This window comes from Carassius carassius, chromosome 28, assembly GCF_963082965.1.
Source record: "Carassius carassius chromosome 28, fCarCar2.1, whole genome shotgun sequence".
NCBI classification, from domain to species: domain Eukaryota; kingdom Metazoa; phylum Chordata; class Actinopteri; order Cypriniformes; family Cyprinidae; genus Carassius; species Carassius carassius.
Window position 1 is genome coordinate 24,500,550 of NC_081782.1, and position 22,749 is coordinate 24,523,298.

Genomic DNA, 22,749 nt, shown 5'->3' on the forward strand with positions numbered 1-22,749 from the left:
TGAAGGGGTCACTTCCTCCCTAGTGTCACTGCATTTACACAGCTGCCACAATCTAAGAGTCACTGAATGAACAAATCAAGTATAAACCTACCAAGCATAAGATGATACTTCTATGCATAGACCATGAGCTGACTGAGCTCTTATTGTTTTTGGTTATTTGTCTATTAATCAATTTTGCCCCAATTTTAAGGTTTTGCCACTGATTAATCAAACAAGACAGGAAGTTTCTTTCCCTATTATACTCAGACACACCAGTATGCTTGTGCCCTCTCTTTTACTCTCTCAAAAGTACCATGACTAATGGAAGACCTTATGACCCAGCCACACGCAAATGCTAAAAAAAAATACTGCAGCAGCGACTGAGTTAACCCTCCACCCCACCCCCAGTCCTCACACATATTCAGCCCACAAATCTTAAAAACACTGATGAATGTGCACATAAAGCAGATTAAAGCTACAGTATAAACACAACAAAGACTGAGGGACCAAATGTGTAGCAAACACATTCAAAATGCCTTGACTCATCAGAGACAAGTGCAGCACTAAATCCAGGCAGTTTCCGGAGAGTGCTGACATAACTATGGTCACTGTTCTGCTGATTAAACTTATTTGGATGGAATGAAAAGCCCATAATCCTGTATCATTTGATTCTCTTCTAAAGAAATGTCAAATAAATTGTTTATTTGTAGAGTCAACATTTGTAGATGTGAGGTAATTTTGGGAATATAATTACCTTTTATAATTCTTTTTTATTATGATCATATCTGTTCTAATCTCATGCTTTTAAGGAATCAAAGCAAGATAATAACAAACAAACATAAAATTTGTATTATAATACTTTTTCATCTTGAAAGTATTTTTTCAAGACATGTAGTCTTCTTATTTAAAAGTAGACTTAGATACATTGTTTTATCATTTAAAATTCCTGCTTTTTGTTAAATGTTTTGCTTGTGACATTTTGTCCTATCCAGCCCTCAACAATACAGGTATGCTACAAACTGCAGAGATAACAGTCACTGTATCAACTGATTTAATACCACTTTGTAACCTTTGTGTAAATTTTACTGAAAATTAATTATGGTGAAGATACCGCATACACAATGCTGCAATCTTGTGTCGGCTACAATAAGGTAGAAAAGGATAGTTAAAGTGGGAGAAAGCCTGAAAAAGAAAGACAAATGTGGATGGGGGATGGGGAAGTCATTAAACTGTAAAAGTTCTCAGCAAGAGATTGGATTTAGAGCCCCCCACCCTGGCATTAATCTGATAGTTGTTTGACTCCCATTATGGCATCAGTTCAACAATTTGTGTTGTCATTTAGTGTTCTTTATTATTATCTGAATCAAGTACACCAGGCAGCCATTTAAAAAAATAATAATAATTGAAATATATTTGCAAGTTTATAAACCAATTAATACTGTACACCTTTTAATCATTATAATCTTTCCTCATGCACATTAAGCAAGTAAATTCAGTGCAGTCACGAGCAACATTCAAATAATATCTAAAATAAAGTAGGGTTAAATATCTGTCTTAAAACCTAGGATTTGTTCACAACTTTTTGTGTGTGTGTTTTTGTTTGTTTTAATGATATCTTGGGGAAAAACAAGGGAATGTTGAAACTCTAGGGCATGATCCAAGAAATTCGGGAATATAAAAATATGATGCAAAATAGCAACATTCTGTGCTTTGGCCACTAATTGGCGGGGTGGGAGTTCCTGACAGAAATGTTAATGAATTAGTAACACAATTCAGCTAGTACTTTCACATAAGTTTCACTCTTATAAATGACTGTCGTTTCACCATGTCAAGAGAAGGAAATCAAGCAAAAATATCAGTTATGTGACACTTCCTCTATTTCAGACACAGTGTGATGGTAAAGCAATATAAAGCCTCCCCATGTTGTCATGTTGTGAAAATGAATTGCTTCTTTGAGAGAGAGAATACACTTGTATTAGTTTCTTTACCAGAGAGGAACAAAAGACCTCTGTATTAAAAAAGCTTGGTGGGTGCGCACACACACCACCACAAACACAGTGGTGGGTTTATCAGAGGTCACAGAAAGACTTGTTGTCGCACATTCACAAAAAAAAAAAAAAATCAAATACATGAACCATAGGCTCTTTCTTGCACTCTCATAGGGAAATGGGAAAACCACATGCAAATTTCAATATCTGATTCTACGAAGCAGAAACTGCTAAAAATACCACTTTGACAAAACATTATCTCTTTATTAATTTATTCTATTCATCTCTTCTGTCATTCTACATATCCCTCCTTCTATCATTTCCATCATTCAAACAGAAAAAATGATGAGTAAAAAAAAAAAAAAAGCAAACAATGCATATAAATATCTACACACAATTTGCCAAGGAGTCAAGACTCAAGGACAAGGGGACTGTCATCACTAACTACGGTATAGCATAATCATATGAGCTAAATGTTATAAAACTAGTTACTACAAATTAAAATAAATAAATAAAACTTTTAAAAGCTTGAAGTTGTTAATGTTTTATACACTATATCACAAGATAGACAGATGTTAAACTGTGGTTACTATTAGTGGTTGACCGATATATCACCAAGGCCGAAATATCAGCCGATATTTGGTATTTCTCAAATATCGGCATTGGCCGTTAAGTTTTTCTGCTTGGCCGATGTGTTCGAGGCGGCACACAGTGCTCACACTCTCTCTCTTTCGTCGTCATCATTAACAGTTCTGTCGAATACGGATAGAAGTCAGTCTATTAATCAGATAGAATGGTTAAACAAAGGAATTAATATATACAGAAAGTATTATAAGGATTGCTTTTATATGAGGCCTATTAGTAGGCCTATTAGTAGTAGAAAGGCAAACATTATAATACTTTCTCGTTTGCCGTCAGTATTAAGCAAATATGCATTTATATAATTTAAACAATCTTTGAATGACTAATGAACATTTAATTTCACAAACCTTGCAAACTTATCAAGCTGTGAGATGTTGTGAAGTGTGCATGTGTATCCAGCATGATGGCGTGTTCTCTGTATTGACGGTCGGTGTGTGTGAATTGAATGCTTTAAATTTTAAACTCATGATTTCAAATTATGCTGCGCTTTATGCATTCACCCACTATCATATTCATGTCATTTTCACTGTGTGCTGTATATAAAATGAGGGTTATTATATGGCTTTATTATAGGGTTGTGCCGATAGACGATGGAATCATGTATCGACGATTGTCAGAGATATCGATAGTCAAGACGATATTAGGCTCATTTTCCTATTAATGTATTAAATTATAATAATAATAACTATTACCATTTTATTGTGTTCCTGTAGCTCAATTGGTAGAGCATTGGTTTGATTCCCAGGGAACACATGATAGGTGAAATTGATAGACTGAATGCACTGTAAGTCGCTTTGGATAAAAGCGCTGCTAAATGCATAAATTTAATTTTCTTTATTTTATTAGGCGGTCTATTATCATTCGGCTATCAAACTGACCAGCTATTTCACTTCAGCACCACATTTCTCTCTCTCTCTCTCTCTCTCTCTCTCTCTCTCTCTCTCTCTCTCACACACACAAACAAACACACACACACACACACACACACACACACACACGCAAAAGAGGATTAGAGCCTGTGGTCACTGAAGAAGTTGAAACGCTTTGACTCGGATAACTTGTTAAATCCATAAAATGAAAGAGATAGAAAACAAGGAGTGGGTGCCCCACACATTTAATGGCTGGTACACGGCAACACACTCTTCTCATACATGAGAGATAAACTCTTTCTTGGCTTTACAAATAAAGTAAAGACAAAATAATAACAAGGCGGCAGAGCGAACTTATCATCCATAGTGGTTCTCACATAGTCCTTCTCTCAAAGACAGATTACTTAACTTATAACGCACACTATGTGTTGATGATGTAGAAGGACTACGTGAAAAGCACTATGGATGATAAGTTCGCTCTGCCGCCTTGTTATTATTTTCATGCACAACGCACTATAATGTGATGCATGCAAAATACAGTTTTGGCATTACAAAGTCTCCATCCTCAAACAGACACACATTGTCTGCAGATATAAAGTATTTCATTGCACTTTAACAAATAAACTGAACGGCCTATATATGTGCAATATATTAAACGAGCACTCACTTAGTTTAATACTACAGTTTTGTTAGAATGCATCTCATTCTTGTTTCTGTGGCGGTGCGTTGGTCTCGTCATGAGATGTGCGGTCCGGAGCGCTGTATGACTGATGCATCAGTTCAATTCTACTTTACTCCAAATATATCAACTTTGAATACTTTATATTTAACATGTTCATTTATGTCCAATATTAGTGTTAAATTGTTGAACTTTAAATGAAATCTACTATTGATTTTTACCGTTGACTGATTTTGACTGATAACTTCCTTGTGCAGATGTGGCGCATTTGTCACCGGACGCGCGATATGACAGTTGTGTCCGACTATATATGAACTAGCTGTTTTTTAAATACAGTATTTTTATATTTAACGTTAGTTTATCAGTATGTTTGAAAGTATATTTTTATCGATTATTGGTAATTCTATAGGCTCTCTCTCGCGCACCTGCGTCGTTTAAAACACCAAATAGTTACGTTATGACCAGTGTTGGGAACGTTACTTTAAAAAAGTAATTAGTTATAGTTACTCACTACTTGTTCCAAAAAGTAACTGAGTTAGTAACTGAATTACTCTATAATAAAAGTAACTCGTTACCAGGGAAAGTAACTATTTGCGTTACTGTAAAAAAAAAAAAAGTTGCTATAGCTAAAGAATTTTTTTTTTTTAGCAGTTTTCACAAGTCAGTTGAAATAAGTAGAACAGACAGGTGTTCGTACATAACTTTCGAGATTTATTGCACGTCAACAGACAGCAAGAGTTTTATCCTGCACTCTTTGTAAGACAAGTTTTTTTGGCCACTAGCTTTGTAGATGCGTGTGTCACACATTACATGCACGTTCTTGCCTTTGACTACAATGAATTTGAAGTAGTGCTTATATCTCCACCTTGAAAATGCCAACTTTTCATCGGATTGCTCCGGACTCGCCATTTCTCCTGCTGCTGCGAATCTCTGTGTAGCTGTTGCGTGTGTGTGACTGTGTGTGTTTGGCGCCGCTGGCGCGTGTGTGTAAAAACACTGGCTCTGATTGGCTACCATGAAACACATGACTCTGCCTTAGCCAATCATAATCGCTTATCTCGTTATTAACCCACCTGCTCACTCGCTGTGTGAGCAAGGGGTGCGTTCGGATTGCATATTAAATCAATGCATAGTAACGCACCGCATTTAACGTTCAGTAACGTTAACTGCGTTGTAACGACGGGAAAAGTAATTAGTTAGATTACCCCGTTACTGAAAAAATAACGTCGTTACCTAACGCCGTTCTTTTAAACGCCGTTATTCCAAACACTGGTTATGACAAGAACAAAGAGCTCCACCCATGCATGATAATATTGTGTATCGTTGATCTCACGGGCTGACGATATGAAAAATGGGCATATCGCCCAACACTACTTTATTAGAAATTTTGATTCCCAGTGCACACAAACTTCCCAGAATACGGAGTGCCCCGTTAAGTACAGTATTTACTTCCTTTTTATTATGCTTATTAAATATTTACTTGTATATTAAAATATTTACCTCTGTTCAGCGCCATCTGTTATCAAGAGATTGCAAGTACACTTTCATCCAGAGCCTCTCACACACTCCCTGTCATGTGCTATCATCCGTGCTTTTTTATATAACAGTGCACATGCGTTTGTGTATTGTGACTAACTGAAAAGTATTCTTAAAATGCATAAAAAAAAATGTTGAATAATTTCTAATAAATAATTATTCCCGATATTTAGAAGTGCCCAGGATAACATAATATTACCGTATTTTCCGCACTATAAGGCGCACCTTCAATGAATGGCCTATTTTAGAACGGTTTTCATATATAGGGCGCACCGGATTATAAGGCGCATAGAATAGAAGATACTGCAGTCAAACGTTTGACTGGGTTTGCGTTATGCATCCACTAGATGGAGCTGTGCTAAAGGGAATGTCAACATTTTGACAGAGCGCCTTGATCCATATATAAATCGCTCCGGATTATAAGGCGCACTGTCGTTTTTTGAGAAAATGAAAGGCTTTTAAGTGCGTCTTATAGTGCGGAAAATACGGTAATATTGTGCATATTCATTATTGTGATACATCGCATTACCGAATACTGGCACGTCTAAACCAGATGTGTTAATTGGTTCCAAACCATACCCTATTATAAAAGAACATGTATGGAAACAGATAATTCATCCATCAAAATTGCTATGACTGCTCTGGACTAAAGATTTTCTGGTCAACTGGTAGTAGTTTATTTTCAGCAATTAGTGGACTAACTGCATATACCGTAATTCCTCAAATAAAAACCGGTAGTCAAATAAACGCGGGGCCACTTATAGTAGCCGGGGGCGTGGTCAACACGGACAAATAAAGGCCGGGGGAAATCTGTGCAGCACAGCCAGATAACGAACGTACACGCCCACTGCCAGAGCGTTTCTCGTTCTCGAGTCAAGAACCGGTTGCATCGGTTTTCGGATTACCAGTACACTGAACCGAGAACCGTTTCTGTCGGACGCGTCCAATTCGAGAACCGAGGAGCTGATGATACTGCTCATGCGTGATTCAGCGTGAAGCAGACTGACACAGAGCGCGTCTGAACCGAACTGATTCTTTTGGTGATTGATTCTGAACTGATTAAGTGCTAATGTTATTATCTCTGTCCACTGGAACGCTATCGCTTTTAATTTAAAACGGGTAATTTAAAACAATTACTTATCAAACAGATGGAATTAGAAATAAAGGCCTGCTTCAAATAAAAGCCTGTTACCTTCTGCAGTTCAGGTAAATAAAGGCCCCGGCTTTTATTTGAGGAATTACGGTATATATTAAAGGGGTAATATGACGTTGCTTAAAATAACATTATTTTGTGTATTTGGTGTAATGCAATGTTTTAATGCAGCCTTTGTGCCACAGACACACTGTAGGCTACTGGTTCAGGAGACAGTCCTCATCCTCCATAAAATGCGCAGTCGAATTCACCACAGAATCAATAACATCTCTGTGAAATCTTGTGAGAAGCATTCAGATTCAGCGAATAATTCTGTTAAAGCTGATATCAGAACAAGCGCCACTGATGTGGAAACCAGGAAACACATTGTTCAGTAAACACAATCTCCACCGTTAACCATGGATTTAACAGCAAACTACATGGACAACTTGTTGCAGAAATGGTCTAATGTTTTCGAGTTATTTTAAATGTGTCACACAACTTTTCCCAGCACTTCAATGCTTTAAGTATTACCGAATTTGAAAGTAATTTTTAATGTAACGAAATTTGTTCATCCTTAATAGGTTTCCCCCATGTATAAAACGAAAAGTTTTATAATGTAGGACGGCAAACACTTATTTAAAAAAAAAAAAAAAAAATATATATATATATATATATTAAATGACCACTAGTAGACGGCTGCAGAGTACTTATAGGCCATTTCCACTCCCTAATATACCCTATATATTTTTGTATTCATTAAATTATATTTAGATATTATGAATGACAGTAATAAAAGTACATTTTATCAGATGTAATATATTTATTACATCTGTAAGACGTCTGCTAAAAATTCTGGAATCATCTGCTGTATACTCTGATAAAGGTCTCAGAAGCAGTTTTACATGCATTCTAATAAATGTCTATTTGACATCTGACAGGAAACATCTTAGAGGCGTACTGCAGATGAGCAAGCACTATAAAATACATCTTGCATATGTAAATAAAGACATTAGATGTCTCTGAGATGTACATGTGTGATTAGGGTGAGTGCTTTACTGTCAGGTGCTGGTGCCACCATCTGTAGAACTTAATGGCAGTAGTGCTGGTGTCGTCAGACGTTAGTCTGGTGACCTACAGTGGTTTTCTAAGTCAGAAAAGTCAAAACAGTGTTAGAAGAATGTTGTCTGTGGTATATTTTCACTGCAAAACAATAAAAAAAAGCTGCAAATATCATCGCAGATTTTTAAAAAAGCCAAGGCAAAATCAGTCATTTTGATCGCATAAATCACACAAAAAAATAATAATCTTGAAATCCTGGAGGGACTGAAAACTGCATTTTGGGGACTGAAAACGTATATTTTTGAAAACAGGTTTCAAAGTGCAAGTAAAAAAAAACAAAAATCACCACAGTTATTGTTTCCTTGAAACACCCAATATGGGAATCTTTGAAAACGGTGACGTCATGTGTGAGTAGTATGTGTTAGGTATGTAGACGTGCAGTATGTGTAGATTTTAAAGGCAAGCGTGAACAAACATACACAACAGTGATGGAGTACATAGCACTGTTGTTGCTGCTCAAGAGTTTGCTAAATGTTTATTTAGCAAAGTGTGGATTTACTTTACAAATATTACAACCAACAGCAGAGACACATCATATACAACATATAATCGTCACTTCCCTTCAGGTACTGTTAACTAACAAGTTGACAATGCCAACTACTGGCCTTGGATATATAATATAGCATTTTTGGCCATATTCACAGATGTGTAAACGCAAATCATTTTGGAAAAGTTTTCATGTATATGTGAAATCTTTTAACCTTTTATCTTTTAATATTACATTAAAAGGTGGAAAAAGATCTGACATGGTTTTACTTAAATTCATATTTTACATCTCAAAAAGCTGCAATTTTAACATGTTTTGTGGATTTATTATGAGCAGAAGGTTTGGTTATAACCAAATAGATTTCGGTCTTTGTTTCTGGAAGTAGATTATTCACTGTAACCTTTTGCCTGGACTAAATTGGTTAAGCAAAATAAATGTTTGTGCAGAGTTTATTGTCCAGTGCTGTCAAATTATTATGTTTATAGATTATGTACAGCAGTTCAAAGTCAAATTGTATGTGCTGAAAATATTGTAGCTCCCTTTTGCTTGAGGTAAAACGCTAGTTAGTCTTATGTAGGTATAAGCACTTACATTGGATGTAGTGTCTAGGTTTAACAAATTGAAACAAATCGAAATATGCCAACAATACCTAACAGCAAAGTAAATACCATGGCCATATAAAGTAACTAGTGGTTGTCCAATATGTGTTTTTTGACAGCCAATGCCGATATCTTGGAAAGCTGGGGGGCCAATAGCCGATATAATTAAAAAATATATTTATTATTAATATTTAAGACATTTTTAATAATTTGACACAGGATTTAAAAATGTGTAAAATAAACATACTTATACTTTAGAAGACAAGGTACTTTTCACAAATAAATATTTAATAAAAATATAATAAAAAGGAACTAAATACTGTAATCAACGGGGCACTCAGTATTCTGGGAAGTTTGTGTGCAATGGGAATAACATTTTCTAATAAAGCCAGGGTAACCCTCATTTTACATACAGCACACAGTGAAAATGACATGAATATGACAGTGGACAAATGTATAAAGCGCAGCATAATTTGAAATGATGAGTTTAATGTTTAAAGTTTGCAAGATTTGTGAAATTAAATCAACATTAGTCATTCAAAGATTGTTAAAATGATATAAATGAATATATAAATGAATATCCTAAAGGCAATCCTAATAATACTTTCTGTATACATTAATTCCTTTGTTTAACCATTCTATCTGATTATTAGACAGAACTGTTAACACAGAACAGCACGAGCCGGAAGCAGCATGCCTGACACGGACAGGGCTTATATGCTCCGAGAACGGACACTGCACTTGTGCAATACTTTTAATAAAGACAAATTATTAAATATATTATAGACAAATTACAGCTATTTAGTATTTAGTAAAAAAATAGCTAGCATTTTTTTTTTTTTACAAATATTAATAACTTCTGTAGCAAATGTAGCTATTGCTCATTGTGAATGTTAATGCATTAACTAAGGTTAACTAATGAGATCTTATTGTAAATTGATACCTATTAGTCTTTATAATTATTTTGCACTTTAATCTGTGTAAAAAAAAAAGACAAGTAAAACTAAAATTAGATGCTTCTATAGTATTTTCAATCAACATCTTGGTTGCACAAGATTTCTGAAGCCATGTCCTGCAAAGAGCTTACAAGGATGTGTGGGGTTGTGGAGAGGAACCAATCAGGAGAAGGGTACAAAAGTATTTCCAAAACATTTGACATGCTATGGAATACCATTAAGGCCATCAACAACAAGTGGAACAGGATAACAAGACATCGCAATAACCTTCCAAAGAACAGGGCACCTGTCAAAATCATCTGAGCCCACCTACATTTTGCCAAAACCTTGTGGAAAATGTTTTTTATGGACTGATAAAACTAAAAAACATTTTTGGGCCACAATTTTCAAAGCTATGGCACAAAAACAAGTCGGTCATTAACCAAATCAAATCATAAACAAGATGAAGCAAGGTGGTGCAAGCATTATGCAGTAAAGTATCAAGTTAAAAGGAATAATGGGTAGTGCCAAAAACAGACTATTTTGGATCAAAACCTGCAGACATGAAAAATCTGGGGATGAATCTCCTCCATGGGAATAGTTAATGTGGAACTGGGAGAGCTTGCACCTCATATTCTGTCCTACTTGCACTAAGAACCACACAAGTCAGTAATGCCCAGAGTGCACAAGCACCAAAGTGCCCTTAACTTTTTTCTACCTGTTCCAACTTCTTACAGTGGACTCTTTGTATTCTAGCATGTCAGTGCATGCACACACACACACACACACACACACTCACCTGCTGTCTCTGCAGTCTCTTATTTCTCAGCCAGCTCCATGATGGGATGAAGAGGATGCTGCATCTAACAGAAAGACACAGAGAGGATTCGGATGAGAATATCTGAAATGAGTCAGAAGGACAGTGAGTGTCCCCATATCAGCGAAGACGGCAACTCAGAACTAATAGTTCATAGTATAGCATCACCCCTGGTTATTCTGGATAGTTTGACTGTATCAATCTTTGCCAAAAAAAAAAAGTTTACTAAAGCCCCTTTCACACTGCACGTTAGACCCCGAAAGTTGCCGGAACATTGTTGGGTCACCTTCTGTGTGAATGCAAACACATCCTGGGATTGATTCCGGGATCGATCTCGGGTTTGGGGACCTAGTAACATTGCCGGGTTCAGTCCCAGATTGAGCTGTATGTGAACAAAAGCCAGAACTAATGCCGTAAAGTGTGTGTTGTATTGATGACGCACGTTATAGAGTGACTCTTTTACCAGGTGCACTGTCTTTTGAAGACAGATCAGCGTTCGCGAAAAAAAAAAAAAAAAATGCAAACTGGAATAAAGAAGAGATCGGTTAGTTCCTCACTTACCGTGCTGAAGCTGAGATCGTTCGCCAGCTTAAGGGAAACTTAACGTGCCTAGCGTTTTCGACTCATACATTACACATAACATCCTGATGTCACGTGTCTTTATGGGACCTTTAAAGGGTTGTGTGTGAACGCACGCAGATATTCTGGGTAATCACTAGCAGTGTGAAAGGGGCAAAATCTATCATCCCGGAAACAATTGTCATTACCTGTGTATTTTCCGGAATCGCAGTGTGAAAGGGGTTTAACACACTCAACACTTTATTAGGTACATTTGCTCAACTGCTCATTAATGCAAATATCTAATCAGCCATTTAGACATAGACATGATCGAAACTATCTGATGAAGTGCAAACCAAGCATGATAAGAAAGATGATTTAAGAGACTCTAAGGGTGCATTCATACTTGTAGTTCGGCTCATTTGGTCTGGATCAAAAAGGAAAATGATACATTTGGTCCTGGTCCACTTAGCGATCACACTGCCATTTTTGACAGAGAACGTATCGGGTTACGCATGTACTGTAACCATGGTTCCTCGAGAGAACACCTTCAGCGAGACCACGCTCTGAATCACATGTGTAATCAGTCCAATGGAAGGGCGAGACATCATAGGTGGTTGATGTAGTGACCAGGAAGCTATAAAAGCACACAACATGGAACCTGAGTCAGTTTCTAGGAATGAAGCAAGCACTGACATGGATGCAGGAAGTATGGCCACGAGACACTGTCTCATTCCCTAAAGGAACCATGGTTACATGCATAACCCAAGATGTTCCTCTTCAGGAACTCGAGCTGCGTTGAAGGACACTTTGGGAACGAGTATGCCCACGCCACCAGACTTGCAAATTCCTGCCTAGTGTGGAAGAGCACAACTAAGGCGAAAGAAAATGGAGCCAGGAGTGGCTAAAGTAGGCACCACCATGTAGGCCAACTTCTGGAGGAGTGAGCCTTGACCCCCAAAGGAGAGGGGAGATCAGAGGACTCGAGGCTATGGAATAGCATCCTGATCCACCACTTTGCATAAGCTTATCTGGCCGGAGGCCTCAGCCTCAGCGCACCGAGGATGAAACGTGTAACTAGGTGGTGTCTTCCAACTGAATGGCCATGGAGAGGCTCATAAAGGGAGCTCTGAATTGGACGATGGTCTCAACAACCTCGGTTGAGAGAACGGAAGCTGTGAGCTACCCACAGCTCTGGGCTGGGCTGGATGATCGTACCCTCCACCTGAGAGAGGAGATCCTTCCTGAGGGGAATCTCCCATGGATCGCCATCGAGGAGAGAAAACAGATCTGAAAACCATACTGGGCCCAGCAGGAATGGGGCTTCTAACAGAAGACGAACCCTGTCCCGGCGCACCCGCTCCAGAACTCCCGGGAGCAGAGTGATCGGGGGGAAAGGCGTACAGACATTCACATCAAAAACGAAAAAAAATTATGTCATACACGTGTTGCCTCGGCAGCGCGCGAGCCACTTGGTAACACAAACAATATCAATCTCCTCTGAGAAAAATAGCTGCAGCAGAGAGTTTGCACGAGAGCGGGCGCCAGATCTGGTGGTTAAGGAAGAAGATAGGGACTTGATTGTCTACATTCCCTCCACCGGATCCATATGCGAAACCCACAAGCTTAGCCACTGCTCTGCCTCAGTGAAAGTGGGGCTGGCACAGCAAGAAAAGCTAGTGAAGGCTCTCTCTTCAAAGAGAGCCATCTATGTGCTTCGCTCCCAAACAGACAACACACAAACTGTGTGTGTCCCCACCCAAAATATAGCATGGGCAGAGATGTTAGAAAAAAAGAAATCTGGATATTTCTCCTACATAAAATGCTTGGATTTGCTATAGGGGGACTTTATTCACCCCCCTCAGTTGTGGTATTGAGGGTGGAAGAGAGCGCAGGTTATTCCCTCCCCTAGCCTACAATCCCTGCTGGACCTGAGTCTTGAATCCATGACCATTGGATTACAACAGGGTGTCGACTTTTAAGACCTTTTTTATAGCAACTAATATGAAATTTAAGACCAAAACTTTAAATGAAAGCTTCAATTATTTTATGTACGTATAATATAGCTGTCAGAAATGCTATTTATTATTAAGATGTACAGCAAGCTTTTTATATCAGCAGACAATATCCTATTCAAAATAACCCCACAAAAGCACCACATAACCGAAATTTCTGGTGGTGTAAAATTTATTCTGAAGCAATATTTTATCTGTGTTCTGTTAGCTTTTACATTAATCAGCATATTTTTGATATTAACCTCAGGATAAGGAATGCACCAAATATTCGACAACCAAAATTATACGGCCGAAAATAGCAAAAATGTTCTTTTGGTGTTTGGCCGAATAAGCGAAAAGGCCAAATATACTCGAAAATTACCTCAAACGATTAGTGAATAAACTGCAGAACGCTATATTTTCTAAAGCACTTGTGGCATCAGGGTTCAAAGTCCAAAACGCAAGGAAAATCTGCTGGACTTGTCACTCATCATCAGTTGCTCAATAACATTTTTGTGAATTTTTTAAAGGCATGTGACGATGTGATACATGCGACAAACATCTTCCCAAATTCGTAATGAGAATCTTTTATAAATATACATGCTGTTGTCAACAAAAAGAAGCACTGAGATCTTTCTGCGGGTTTCTGCCAAAATAAAAGCTGAGAAAAAACACCAAACTCCATCAACATTCATAAATGATAGTATTGTAATTTTATTCTCGTTCTGTAAAATAAAATGAAAAAGTAAGAATATTAATGATAATAGATCACGTAGATCAATGAATATCTTGTCAGTGATCTACGGCTCTGTCTATTAAATGCCGCTCCATTTGAAAGCAGGTGATGTGATTTAACGTTAATCACAGAACCGGATTTACTGACTAGGTGCGCATGATCATATCGTTAGAGCCCTAATTCACACTGTGTTCAGTTTGGTTTCTGTAATATATTCTAGTTATCTTCTGCAAGTAAATATTTTTTAATTGTTGTTTTGTAATCGTTTTTTTTTTTATTTGAAAAATGGTAAAAAGTACATTTTGGCAATTTAATTAATGCAATGGTGAAAGAAAATGTATGCATCATATCTAATGTCAAACTAAAATATGATATAATAAAATGCAAGTATCTTAATTACGTGACTACTTGTTTAACTAAAATCTTTTTTTTTACATCATAAGAATCATGTTATTATGAGAATATTCGGCAATTAGCCCCCCTGTCATGGCATACTGCTGAAGTACAACATGTTCTAAATAAACAAGTGAACATATTGAATTTTTACCTCAGTATGTTTCTTCTGTGAGTTTCTTTATATGTCCCCTCATCTCTTTTGCTTATTTCGTACACTCATTTGATCTGATTTCTCCATAAAAGTCTCTTACAAAGAGATGGACAGCAGCACTAGCCTAAACAACACAGCATTGATACCAGAAATACAGTATCCATTATCAATCACTGTTTATGTTGAATGTAATAATAATTTTATAAACTAGCTAGGAGGCTGGTCAGCTAACTGTAGCATGCAGTAACTACAGTGTGAAAAAAAGGTCAAATTTTGCAGTAATGGGACCAAAAATATTTAAACCCATCAAATCTGAATTTGAAAAAGACATTTTAAGACTTTTTAAGGCGTTTTTATTAGGACAACTTTATTTAAGACATTTTAATACTTTTTAAGGACTCGAGGGCCATCCTGTATAAGTCCCAATCTCTATCCAGTAGGCCAGGACTGCCTTTAAAGGAAATGTTTAACATTTGCCTTAAAACACATGGTTGAATTCTGTTTTGCATTCACAAACAGTGTTTTACTAAGGATAACATTACTAGGTTTTTTAAGCATGTGCTCAAGATTGCAATTCTATAATTCTTTTATAATAAAACCATAGTATTCTTTGATGTACTTTAAGTGCTTCAAGTACTTTGCTTCCTTGTTGTCATTATTTGAAATACCATGAAACTACAGTGATATTTTAATACTGCAATCTCTTACAATCTCTTCATAGTATATAAAAACCACACAGTTTAACTATATCTGTCCCCCGCTGTACAATAGCACCAGCATAGTACTTTTTGTAACTAGAGAAGTGGATGTCAAATGCTGGCCCAGAAAGGCTTGATCTGTTTTTAGTGGGGGAAATGGTTAGTCTCTCTTGATTTCTCTATAAAAAGTGAGCACACACAGAGGGTATTATTTTATCTAAATAAAACTAGGACTATTGTTTTTGCACACAGCTAGCTACAACCTTTTAATTATAATTACAACCTAAATAATTTTAACAATTTAATCTAACATTGCATATCTTATTTTTATACATTTTTACGAATAAGGACTTCCTCTAAAAGAGTTTTTGGTAGGTTTTGCCAGGTTCAGCTCTCTTTATGATACAAATTTGTCCCCAAAATATGCTTAAGTAGGCACACACAACTAAGGGAACAATGCTAGCAGAACCAAACACACAAAGCACAAAGCAGTGACGTATACAAGATGCTTCGATCACCACTGCTTACGTACAAACTCAGACAAACAGACTTAGTAAGAGGACGGGAGAGCATAACCATTCTTCATTCGTATACACATGAACACACACCAACCACTGTGTCCTTATCACAGAGCAAACAGAGAGAGGCACAGTTAGAGGTACAAGCCTTATGGCCTTTCAACACGGAGGTATTCCTCTCTTTTCCTCATCTGTCCTGATCTTCCTCCCATTCTCACACTGGAATGTTAGGAATCCAGATTCCGCATAGAACTACACCCCCCTTCCCACAACACTTCTGACACACACACACACACAACCCTAAACCTTATCAACCAGAAAAATAACTCTCTGGTAAGAACAAGTTACATGAAAAACTTCAGGAAGCATTTATGATTGGAGCATGATTGAACAGGAAGTAATGTATAAATATTAATGCTTCAACACTGATCGCTCACACGGTGTCTGCACCGGATGCAAACCATGTGATGCAATGCAAGTAAAGGCAAGAATCCATTTTCATTACGAAAGCAGACATTCCTTTACCTTTTTACCTACTATTTAAACTGAAGTAAGCTAGATGATGACATCACAGAATTCAATGATGAAATGTTTAATAATGTAATTTTGCATTATTGTCACATTATTTTTCTTTTTAATGCTGTAAAGTTATTTGACACAATCTGTATTCTTAAAAGCACTATATAAATTAAGGTGACTTGACTTGACATGCCTCACGCTGATAACTTAGAAATAGCCTATAGCGTAGCAAAGGTAGCGTCATTCAGGTCAATTGACTTGGTTCATAATAATGATAATAATTAACCCGTTTTCCATTTACATCATTATAAATTACAGAAACTGATGATAATCTCAGAGGTGGCTGATTATGTAATAATAACTGTAAAGTCTCTCTAAACACTGAGAAAATAAAGTTTTCATGCAGTATATTTGTGATTATGACCTCAAATTAATTTTGACAAAACAGTTAACACTGGCAAGGCTAAAAAGATGTGTACAATATCATGCGTGGCCGCAACTTTATAAAACACAATGACAGTAGTGTAGCTGTAACATTGCCCTTTGCATTAAACTTCCTACTTCAATTATAGCTCAGTACAAATAGCCACACCATTTTAAATGTCATATATTTTTCCCATTTGTGTGCTAGCTGTAATGGAAACAGTCCACTGGATGAAAAAATCTGGGTCAATTTCACTGTAATTTCTTACACAAAGCTATAGAATGGCTTCGAAAGGCTTGGCATACAGCGTATCATATCTGACTCTTTTTTTTATGGTAAGCTTCCCCATTTTGAAGCTTGATAGCCCATGGTCAAAACTAGGGCTGCATCTAGTGATTATTTTGATAATCGATTAGTTTGCCAATTATTTTTTTGATTAATCGATTAATCAGATTAAAACCCCTATTTTCTTTATTTTAATTTTACTGACAAAAACACACTATTCCACATTCTGCCCAATATCCTTAAAATAAATGTGCTAAATGTGTTAAAACTGAATGCTATGAAAACATACAGTGCTTAATTTATGTTATTGTAATTTTTGGACAAATAAAAAAACTGAAACAACTAAATACTATTTATTCGCATAATAACAAAAATGCCCTCCTTTGCCTTTGATAGCAGCTTGCATGCTTGCTGGCAATTTTTATGGTATCTAAATAAAAGAACACTATAAAGCACTTGACAATATTTTTCTGCCTTTCTTTCATAGATCAGGGAACTACACTAACCTTTTCCACTGGTGGCACTTGCGCTGCTAACTTTTTCAGTTACTGGCACAAAACATGATTTGATCGCACAAATTATTTATAGTAAGCCGCTCTGGATAATAATGAACAATAATGAAACTGTGTTGCATACAGATGTGCTTTTTGTTTTACTTGCCATCTTTTAAACCACATGCCTTCTTGTTCTATTTCTTACAGTACACACAGTGCATTGCTCCGTCTTGTAGCTGGGGTTAGAGGGGCCCTGGTGCAGGTTGTACAGTGGGCACTGTCTGAAATTGTTTAATTTGTACTGTATGTTCATTCTATTTATTTATTTGTGCTTTTTTCACAATGTTTACGTTTTTTTAAGTTTGTTTTTGTTAATTTAAAATAGCACTGCATAGTCTTCACTGTAAAATAAAATACACAGTCAAACCAAAATGTATTCAGACACCTTCAACATTTCTCACATTATCACAGTTTATTTGTTGTAGTTTAGCAATTGGTAATAAAATATCAAGGGTTAACTCAAGGGTTAAACTGTCAGAACAAATTAATCTTGATAATGTCAGATAACTTTGATAGAAAGATATGTAATGGAATCAACCAAAACTTCAGACAACTGTCAGTATGGCAATATTTACACAACTATCAATACTTTGTTGAACAGTTACCAAGCAAGCAATGCTTAATTTTGTTCACTCTATGGTGTGAAAAGGTTGCATTAGCAATTAAAGAAAGAAACACTTAAGCAAAACATGGTCAGGTCCCTAAATAATTTTTTTTTTTTTTTTTTTTCCACTGGTAGTCTACAGTATGAAGAGTTTTTGGGTATAATATTTCACAGATCACTGTATTTTGCTATACTCACTTACATAAATGAACTAGTGTTCTGCACCCACTAGTAAAACAATATAATCAATTCTATCTGATTTTTGGATTGACTGTGGATAATTCTAGTTAAAACTACAAAGTAATTCAGTCAAGAGCAGTGAGTGATTTACTTTAATTTTCAAACATTAAAGACACCGACAGCAGAGCTAGTAAATTAGGCGTGGTCACTTTAAGAGACGATTTTGTATTTGTTCATTCAGGTGGAAGAGGACGCGAACGTCCTGAAGGAGAGCTCGGTTTAGTGTTGCTGTCCGTGAGAAGCGGCTCTCTCGTGCGCACCAAACACAGTGCTCGAGTAACCAGCTACTCAGTTCAGCTTTCCCGCATCTTGTGTTTGAATGCTTTAAACTCTTTTGAATGTTTAAATTGGCAAGCCAACTTGATGTGTTGAATGCTAGGAACACAATATAAAACGTATTCTTAAAATACACATTTCTGTTTTAATAAATGCTCATATTAAATCATAGCATAAGTAGGTACAAAAATAATCAGTGATACATTTGCGACCCCATAAAATTTGGGTCGCAATGGCATTTCAAAAGGCCGCATATGCGACCATTTTGGTCGCAGTCTAGTTCCCTGTAGATAACAGCAATAATTAAAAATAGCTTACTACTGTTACTAAAAAGCTTAAGTATGTTGGAGGTCTAACCAATACAGAAAGCTAAAAAATTATTTTGGTAATGAAAAAATTTAAAGAGGTACAAACCTTTCAAAATAGTTTAAAAACCTTACATTTGTTTTAATAAATGTGTTAATCACTGTAGGCTATATAGTGAATATAGTTTAAAACTGTAGATCAAAAATGAAAACAATAAATATAATAAAGATGAATAAAATCACAGTAATGCTCTGCAGGAACACGCGTCGCGTGCACTTTGATCACAGTCAGTCTCCTCTTACTGTCGTTTCTTTATCCTGTAAAGCGTTTTATATTTATATTCAGACAATTACAGGCTGCTGTCCCTTCAGAGTTCCTTCTCTCATAAATTACTCGCACTGCATGTCGACTTGTAAACCTAAATATAAATGTTACACAACAGATATTTCAGCTAAATTTATGTTTTTGCGCTGAATATTGTCTCCCTCACCTCTGTGTGTTCATCTGTTTAATGGGTGTGCCCGCCGCGCCGGCGCTCTTTCAGTAAAGATTTCAACTTAATGCAGTCTGTCATGACGGGCCTTTATGCAAAAATGGAAAGGTTTGTGTGAAAGTGAAATTTGCAGATAAGGAAATGCCCATTAACTAAAAAAAATTTTGGACCGAGGACGCAGACACGTATCTTTAAATGCGCCTGACAGGCAAGCCATTACGCTAATACATTAGCTTGAAGCTTAAAATAAAGATTTCTCATGTTTTGAGCAGCTTGGATCACATACTTTTCCTGCAGGAATGCATTCTGTTTCCTCCAATATTTGTAGATGATTTTGTCCATATAAAAATTATTCTGTATGCTTTTTATATTTATATAATTGAATATAGGCATAGTTAACTTAATCTATATCACACAAAAAGTACAGTTTTTCTGCAGATGCATGAACAAATTTAATAATCATTTTATACAAGTTCAGTAAATCAATAAGTGACTTTAATTTTAGACATAATATTGCTTGTTTTTGCTCAATTGTGCTAATGAAAAATAGCTCCAAACAGATCACAGCACTGTTTTGCATCTCTGAGCAATAGACTGTTAACTTATTGAATGAATCAGCTTTTTGAACGAATCGGTTGAATAAACGATTCAGTGATTCCCTCATTAACACAGTCAAATTCTTTGTTTCTGAATGAATCAGCCGTTTGAATGAATTGGTTAAATCTCAATGACTCACTCATTAACATTCACTTGCTGTAACCTACTGGCGGTGTTAATTTACATTTTTGACTATTTTTTTTTCATGTTTTAAATTATTTCAAATATCAGTATTCAACATTTAATGTTAAAAACTTAATATTAAGCCTATTTATGCATCTGTAACTGCAGGTTAAATGCATCCATATCCCCTCTGAGATACATTAAACTGTAGGCTAAATGCTATTTCATATGCAGATTCCAGAAATGATTTATTTGTTGGAATGAAAGACACTAAGTACCGGATGAAGTGCTACTTATTCTTACCCAAAAATAAAAATTAGAAGAAAGAGTTAAAACTGAAAACAATCTTGCGCCTCAAGCGGTGTTTGAACATTTTTACATATACACATCATTAACATGATGTTCAATTTAAGCTGAATATATATATATATGGAGAGAGAGAGAGAGAGCGAGAGATTTTTTTTTTCCATTTTTTTAGGTGGGTTAAACTATTCCTTTAACCTCTAAATTTAGAGTCCATTGTGCAGCTGCCCTTTCAGTGCTGTGCCACGGTGGCAACATTTCAATAAACACAACACACACTAAAAAAGACGTTAATCAGTTACCTACCGAGGCCTGACTGAACAAAGGTCCCGTTTTAGTCGTGGGTGGAGCACACATGTGTCTATCACTTTCTTGCTGTAACTGACTAACTAACTGTATATGCCTTTCTGAATAAAGCTGTGATATGTGTCTACATGAGAAAGTTATGCAAGAACTGACAGACAGAAAGCAGAGACATCACAAATATTAAATTCACCACTCTCTCTCACACACACGAGAAAAACTGAAAAATTAACGCAAACGCAATCGTCAGTCTTTAGATGACTCCAGTGTGGTTTCTCACTTTTCATCTAGGGCTCTCGAGAAATAAAAATCTGTGTGATTATGTGTCATGTCTTCTTCATCAGAGGTTTTTATTGAATTTTGCATGATGACTTAGATTTTAGACTGGATCAAGTAGTGATCCAATACACAGAACCAAATGTATTCAGCTCTTAACGCATGTACAGTAATACGACAAGCAGGTACAAACAGATAAATTGCAGGGCAAAGCAGTTTGAGTCAAGGGCTTTAAATAGCCAGTTATGTATGTATGTATGTATGTGAGCTTATGTGAAATACTGGCACACTTTCATTTTTTATTTTTTATTACTTGATCAAGTTACAAAGATTAGCCTCTCAAAGGCACATTCAAAACAAGCACAAATAAAAACTTTATAACATAGATTCTTGTTATCACTTCCCAAAGGATTTCAGACTAAATATGAACATCTGTTCACTTATATTTAAAAAGATTCTCATTTATAAACCAATAATGTATTTGCTTTAACACACTTTCCCTTCATTATTTTCTCTACCTCTTTTCCATCTATTCCTCTTGGTATGTTTCACTCCCTCCTTTCCCATTTCTCGATACTGAATTCTTTAGCATGTCCTGACTCGTATGCAGAGAATTGTAGAATTCCAAGTGTGGGCATGCTTTGAGTTCTGTTCACCGTAGAACCTCTCAAGTACGCAGGTGTGCATACAGGTGTGAGTACGTATATGCATGACAATCAGGCCTTCAGATGCATAAGTAAGTTTATAAAACAGAAGAGACAACCGTGCAAATGTGAGGCCACATATGAAAGAAAGCGGGCCTCAATTAAAACTGTCAATCATTCATCCCAGCTGGGGTTCCACAGGAAATGAGTGCAGATGGCTTGTAATCACTGACACTGACCTGACACTAATTGATCAAATTATGGACACAAACATAAAAAATGAAAGCGGAACTATGATTCTTTTCTATTTACCACTTGTATAGTTTGAGTAAAAACCTATTCAGACACAGTTTGCATTTGTGAAGAACTCCCTCCTGAAACACCAGTGGCTTTTTGACTGTTGAGAACACTGTTGCAACCCAACAGAAACACTTCGTTTTCAAATCTATTGCATGCTGTCAAAGACGTAACCTTTAAGGGAAGTGAACCTTTCCCATTTACCGTATAAGCCCACTTCTTGTGTCATTTGAAAACATAATTAGACATTATGTAGACATAAGAGAACTGCTGTGTCACAACAAAATGTTTGTTGCATTTTTTCTTTAGCATTAATGTGCTAAGCAAAGTGCTATGAAATAATTTTAAATATATTTTGAACAAATAAATTTTCTTTGATCCAAGGTTTTAGATTAGCCAGTTACACGTTTACAACCTTAGCTACATCTTGTTATATCTGATAGTTGAAAGAGGAAAAAATAAATAAATAAATAAAAAATTGAGGATGGAATCTAAATATTTAAAGAGTCATGTCATTAGACATTAGATTTACTTTAAATTTTGACAAAAGGTCATTGGACTATGAAAACAAACTTTTTTGCCAACAATTTTTTCAATGTAAAAAAAACTAAAAACAAAACAACAATCGGAAGCACGTAAATTGCTCGGAAGGTACAAGACTTGCCTTTC

General features: G+C 36.2%; 1 protein-coding gene across 3 annotated transcripts in view; it reads right to left on the reverse strand.

Moving 5' to 3' along the window:
* pik3cb (phosphatidylinositol-4,5-bisphosphate 3-kinase, catalytic subunit beta) overlaps positions 1 to 22,749 on the reverse strand; it is a 59,358-nt gene that overhangs the window by 33,705 nt on the left and 2,904 nt on the right. For 2 of the 3 annotated variants that reach the window (XM_059514864.1, XM_059514861.1), the window contains exon 2: positions 10,768 to 10,831. The gene's annotated coding sequence lies outside the window, so the exon portion shown is untranslated. The remainder of the gene's footprint in view (positions 1 to 10,767; positions 10,832 to 22,749) is intronic. The other variant, XM_059514863.1, reaches the window with a different exon arrangement.